A 6,000-nucleotide genomic window follows, 5' to 3' on the forward strand; every position below is an offset into this window, starting at 1 on the left:
ACATGATTGTCACTAAAAGCCTCTTCTCTACATTACATCCATCCATCCATCCATCTTCTCCCGCTTATCCGTGGTCGGGTCGCGGGGGTAGCAGTTCCAGCAGAGAGCCCCAAACTTTCTTTTCCCTGGCGACATCAACCAGCTCTGACTGGGGGATCCCAAGGCGCTCCCAGGCCAGCGAAGAGATATAATCCCTCCACCTGGTCCTAGGTCTACCCCTTGGTCTCTTCCCAGCTGGACGTGCTGGAACACCTCCCTAGGGAGGCGCCCAGGTGGCATCCTAACTAGGTGCCCGAACCACCTCAACTGGCTCCTTTCGACGCGAAGGAGGAGCGGCTCAACTCCGAGTCCCTCCCTGATGACCGAACTTCTCACCTTATCCCTAAGGGAGACACCAGCCACCCTGCGGAGAAAACCCATCTCGGCCGCTTGTATCCGCGATCTCGTTCTTTCGGTCATGACCCATCCTTCATGACCATAGGTGAGGGTAGGAACGAAATGGCCCGGAAGACCGAGAGCTTTGCCTTCTGGCTCAGCTCCCTTTTCGTCACAACGGTGCGGTAAAGCGACTGCAGTACCGCTCCCGCTGCTCCGATTCTCCGGCCCATCTCACGCTCCATTGTTCCCTCACTCGAGAACAAGACCCCGAGATACTTGAACTCCTTCACTTGGGGTAAGGACTCATTCCCTACCTGGAGTGGACAGTCCATCGGTTTCCTGCTGAGAACCATGGCCTCAGATTTGGAGGTGCTGATCCTCATCCCAGCCGCTTCACACTCGGTTGCGAACCGATCCAGTGAGTGCTGAAGGTCGCAGACCGATGAAGCCATTAGAACCACATCATCTGCAAAAAGCAGTGGTGCAATCCTTAGTCCACCGAACTGCAGACCCCCTCCCCCATGACTACGCCTCGAAATCCGATCCATGTATATTACAAACAGGATTGGTGACAAAGCGCAGCCCTGGCGGAGGCCAACCCTCACCGGAAATGGGTCCGACTTACTGCCGAGGACCCGGACACAGCTCTCGCTTTGGGAGTACAGAGATTGGATGGCCCTGAGTAGAGACCCCCTCACCCCATACTCCCGCAGCACCTCCCACAGTAACTCCCTGGGAACTCGGTCATACGCCTTCTCCAAGTCTACAAAACACATGTAGACCGGATAAGCGTACTCCCAGGCCCCCTCCAGGATCCTTGCGAGAGTAAAAAGCTGATCCGTCGTTCCACGACCAGGACGGAATCCGCATTGTTCCTCCTCAATCTGAGGTTCGACAATCGGCCTGACCCTCCTTTCGAGTACCTTAGAGTAAACTTTCCCGGGGAGGCTGAGTAGTGTGATGCCTCTGTAATTGGCACACACCCTCTGATCCCCCTTTTTAAAAAGGGGGATCACCACCCCGGTCTGCCACTCCTTCGGTACTGTTTCCGACTTCCACGCAACGTTGATGAGACGTGTCAACCATGACAGTCCCTCAACACCCAGAGCCTTCAGCATTTCCGGGCGGATCTCATCCACCCCCGGGGCTTTGCCACTGTGGAGTTGTTTGACGACCTCAGTGACCTCCCCCCGGGAGATTGGTGTTGATCCCCCGTCATACTCCAGCTCTGCCTCTAACATAGAGGGCGGAGTTGTCGGGTTCAGGAGTTCCTCAAAGTGTTCCTTCCAACGCCCTAACACTCCATCAGTTGAGGTCAACAACGTCCCATCCTTACTGTACACAGCTTGGATGGTTCCCTGCTTCCCCCTCCTGAGGTGTCGGACAGTTTTCCAGAACAACTTTGGTGCCGCCCGAAAGTCCTTCTCCATGTCTTCTCCGAACTTCTCCCACACCCGCTGCTTTGCCTCGGCCACGGATGAGGCTGCTGCCCTTCGGGCCTGTCGGTACCTTGCAACTGCCTCGGGAGTCCCCCGGGATAACAAATCCCTGAAGGCCTCCTTCTTCAGTCGGACGGCTTCCCTGACCACCGGTGTCCACCAGGAGGTTCGAGGGTTACCGCCCCTTGAGGCACCTAGGACCTTGAGACCACAGCTCCCCGCCGCGGCTTCGGCAATAGAGGCTTTGAACATCGACCACTCTGGTTCAATGTCCCCAACCTCCACAGGAATGCCCGAAAAGCTCCGCCGGAGGTGTGAGTTGAAGGCCTCCTGAACTTGGGCCTCCTCCAGACGTTCCCAGTTCACCCGAACTACACGTTTGGGCTTACCAGGTCTATCCAGAGGCTTCCCCCGCCACTCGACCCAACTCACCACCAGATGGTGATCAGTTGACAACTCCGCCCCTCTCTTTACCCGAGTGTCCAAAACATACGGCCTCAGGTCCGATGATACGATAACGAAATCGATCATGGACCTTCTGCCTAGGGTGCTCTGGTACCACGTACACTTATGAGCATCCTTATGTTCGAACATGGTGTTTGTTATGGCCAATCCATGACTAGCACAGAAGTCCAGTAACAAACCACCACTCCGGTTCAGATCAGGGGGGCCGTTCCTCCCAATCACGCCCCTCCAAGTGTCTCCATCATTGCCCACATGTGCGTTGAAGTCTCCCAGCAAGATTAAAGAGTCCCCTTCAGGAGCCCCATACAGGACTCTTTCCAGGGTCTCCAAGAAGGCCGTATACTCTGAACTGCTGTTGGGTGCATAAGCACACACAACAGTCAGAGTTTTCCCCCCCATAACCCGCAGGCGTAGGGAGGCGACCCTCTCGTCCACTGGGGTAAACTCCAACAAAGAAGCACCTAACCGGGGACTTGTGAGTATCCCCACACCCGCCCGGCGCCTCACACCTTGAGCAACTCCGGAGAAGAATAGAGTCCAACCCCTATCCAGAAGTAAGGTTCCAGAGCCGACGCTGTGCGTAGAGGTGAGCCCAACCAGATCCAACTGGTAACGCTCCACCTCCCGCACAAGCTCCGGCTCCTTCCCCCCCAGAGAGGTGACGTTCCACGTCCCCAAAGCCAGCTTCTGTCGCCCGGGTCTGGTCCGTCGAGACCCTCCGCTTTCACTGCCACCCTTCTGGCAGCGCACCCGACCCCATTGATGTTTCCCGTAGGTGGTGGGCCCGCGGGACGGAGAAGCGGAGGTGTTGCCCACGTTGCCTTTTCGGGCTGGGCCCGGCCGGGCTCCGTGGCAAGCCCGGCCACCAGACGCTCGCCGACGAGTCCTCCTTCTGGGCCTGGCTCCAGAAGGGGACCCCGGGCTTCCTCCGGGCCGGGTATCCTCACTTTTTGTATCGTCTTTCATGAGGTCTTTTGAATATATATATATATATATAATTGTAAGGCAATACATGATTGTCACTAAAAGCCTCTTCTCTACATTACAATAAATTATAAAAAATAATTGACTAATTAATTTTAATAACAATTGAAGTTAGTATTAAAGGCATAAAAATACAGAAATGTATAATTCTTTCTTTAATATAAATGTTTCTTCTGCCCATAAAGTGTCCAAACCAGGCTTGTCTGGATAAGCGCATTTTTAAAACATAGTCATTGTCCATGCCGGTTTCAGTTGGATTATTTGTCACAGTTGCTCCGATCAGATCGATCTCCTCCATTTTGTAGATTATTTACGACTTTTGAATCCACATAAACACATCGGCAAAATCCAGCTTACTTTGAGCATGTGTTTTAAACCGTTTAATCCCTTTGTGAATTGTTTCCACTTGCGCCGTCCTTTAATTTCTTCATACAGCGGGAATCCAAATAAATTAATCCTGAGTCCAATAACGTCGGGTTACGTATGGTAACCCTTGTTATATTAGCACAGGCGGAGCCCTCTACTGGACTCTATGGGTACTACCTTACCCTGCGAGCATTCTCCCACTGAGACTTCTATAGACGTAGCCGGCCTTGGGCGGGCCTACCTGAATGCGCGCGCATCACACTGTATAAAAGGAGGCCTCACCTCCTGACTATCATCCTACACCTCTCTTCAGCGAGCGGAATAGGACAGACAGTGCCCTGGGTAGAGGGCTCCGCCTGTGCTAATATAACAAGGGTTACCATACGTAACCCGACGTTATATCTCTCACACGCTCCGCCCTCTACTGGACTCTATGGGTACAGTGGGTGGAGCCGCGATGTATACGCGCACTGTCGTCCAACAACAATATTCCACCCTACTGCCCCTGACCGGCTTTTATGGTCAGCAGCTACTGCCCCACATTCTCCTTTAACCCGGTTGTAACCGAGGAGAAATCTGGGCTGTGGCTGACGGAGCACACCCTGCTGCGCTTACCTCGCAGAAAGTGTGCTCAAAAAACAGTGCCGGGGGACCCCCCCCCGCCCATAGACGGATGGGGAGAGCCCCCTCGGCCCCGAATGGGCTTACTACACGCCTGCCACCCTGCATCCCTAAGGATAACAGGGAGAGCGTCAGAGCCCACGTCCCACACTCAAACACTGACCCCGTGCAGAGTGTGTGGACTAAAGTGTGGAGGGCTACCCCCCTCCTGCCTCTCGACAGGAGGAGAGTAGTCCTCCAGCCCTGTAAGGGCCCAGTGCGCCCCCCCCCCCCGCCCCTCCCGGGACCCTCAGAAGGCCCGAGAACAGCGAAGGCGCATTACGTCCGGGGAGGGGGTCAGATGCCAACTGACCCACAACCCCCCTCCCCCCTACCAGTTCTGTGTTGCCCCCGCAAGCACAGACGAGGAGAAAGAGCCCGACATGTCCAAGAGATAAAACCTTATGAAGGGGCCTGGCGTCGACCAAGACGCCGCTGTGCATATATCCTCCACACTCACACCGTTGAATAAGGCTGTTGACGCAGCCACAGCCCGTGTGGAGTGTGCACGAACCCCCGTGGGGCAGGCTCTCCCTGCCTGTCCGTAGGCATGTGCAATGCACTCGCAGAGCCAGCCTGCCAGGCGTTTCTTGGACAGAGCTTTCCCGATCACCCCGCCCCCGAAGCACACGAATAGCTGTTCGGTGCGTCTAAGGGCAGCCGTGCGCTCCACATAAAATGCTAGCGCACGCACCGGGCAGAGGAGGTGCAGTTTAGCCTCCCTGGTCCCCACCATGGGGGGGAAGACTAAAACCCCCTAACTGAATAGCCCTTGACCTGAACGCACTCCTTAGGCTCTTGGGCACAAAGGAGGGGTTCGGTCTGAGTGTCGCGCCGCTCTGGTCACCCCGAATCTGTAAACAGCTCGGGTGCACCGACAGAGCAGTTAACTCGGACACTCTTTTGGCTGACGTTAAGGCAAGAAGCAAAGCTGTTTTCCACGACAATGCTTTCAGAGAGGAGAGCTCCAGAGGCTCAAACGGCCCCGAGGCCAGAGCCTCGAGCACTAGGGGCAGGTCCCACTGTGGGGTGGAGGCGTGCACTACTGGGCGCAGCCTCCTGACCCCCTGTAAAAACCGCGACACCAGTGGTTGACTAAAGGCTTACCTGCCGCCAAATCCCTCATGGCAGGACGAGATGGCTGCTGCATACACTTTCACTGTTGAATGCGCAAGCCCTCTGTCCACCAGTAACTGTAAGAAGGATAAAATAGAGCCTAACTCACAAGATAGGGGCTCTATTCTCCGTTCCTCACACCATCGCTGGAATCCTAGCCACTTTGGCCTGTAACAGGCTGTGGTGGATCCAGCTCTAGCTGCCTGGATAGACTGAATAACACTATCAGACAATCCACCCTGTCTCAGCCTGTCCCTCTCAGGAGCCAAACCTGGTGAGGACGGCCGAGAGTGGGTAACGCCCCGATTGCACCTGCCTCTTGAGACATCGCCCCCCAGAACTGGGGAACCGCCCAGGGCTGGCCCACCTTCATCTGTGTAATCTCTGAGTACCACGGCGCCCCAACGCGATCCGGAGCCACTAGGATGACTGACAGACGTTCTCGCCTCACTCTCCTCAGGAGGGGGAGAATGAGACGCAGCGGTGGAAAGGTGTATAGCAGCTTCCTTGGCCATGGCTCGTGTGCAAACGCGTCCACCCCCAAGGGTGGGTCGTCGCTCCGAGCCACGGAGAACCACAGGGCACAGTGGCT

The sequence above is a fragment of the Gymnodraco acuticeps genome, unplaced genomic scaffold (assembly GCF_902827175.1).
Source record: "Gymnodraco acuticeps unplaced genomic scaffold, fGymAcu1.1, whole genome shotgun sequence".
NCBI classification, from domain to species: Eukaryota; Metazoa; Chordata; class Actinopteri; order Perciformes; family Bathydraconidae; genus Gymnodraco; species Gymnodraco acuticeps.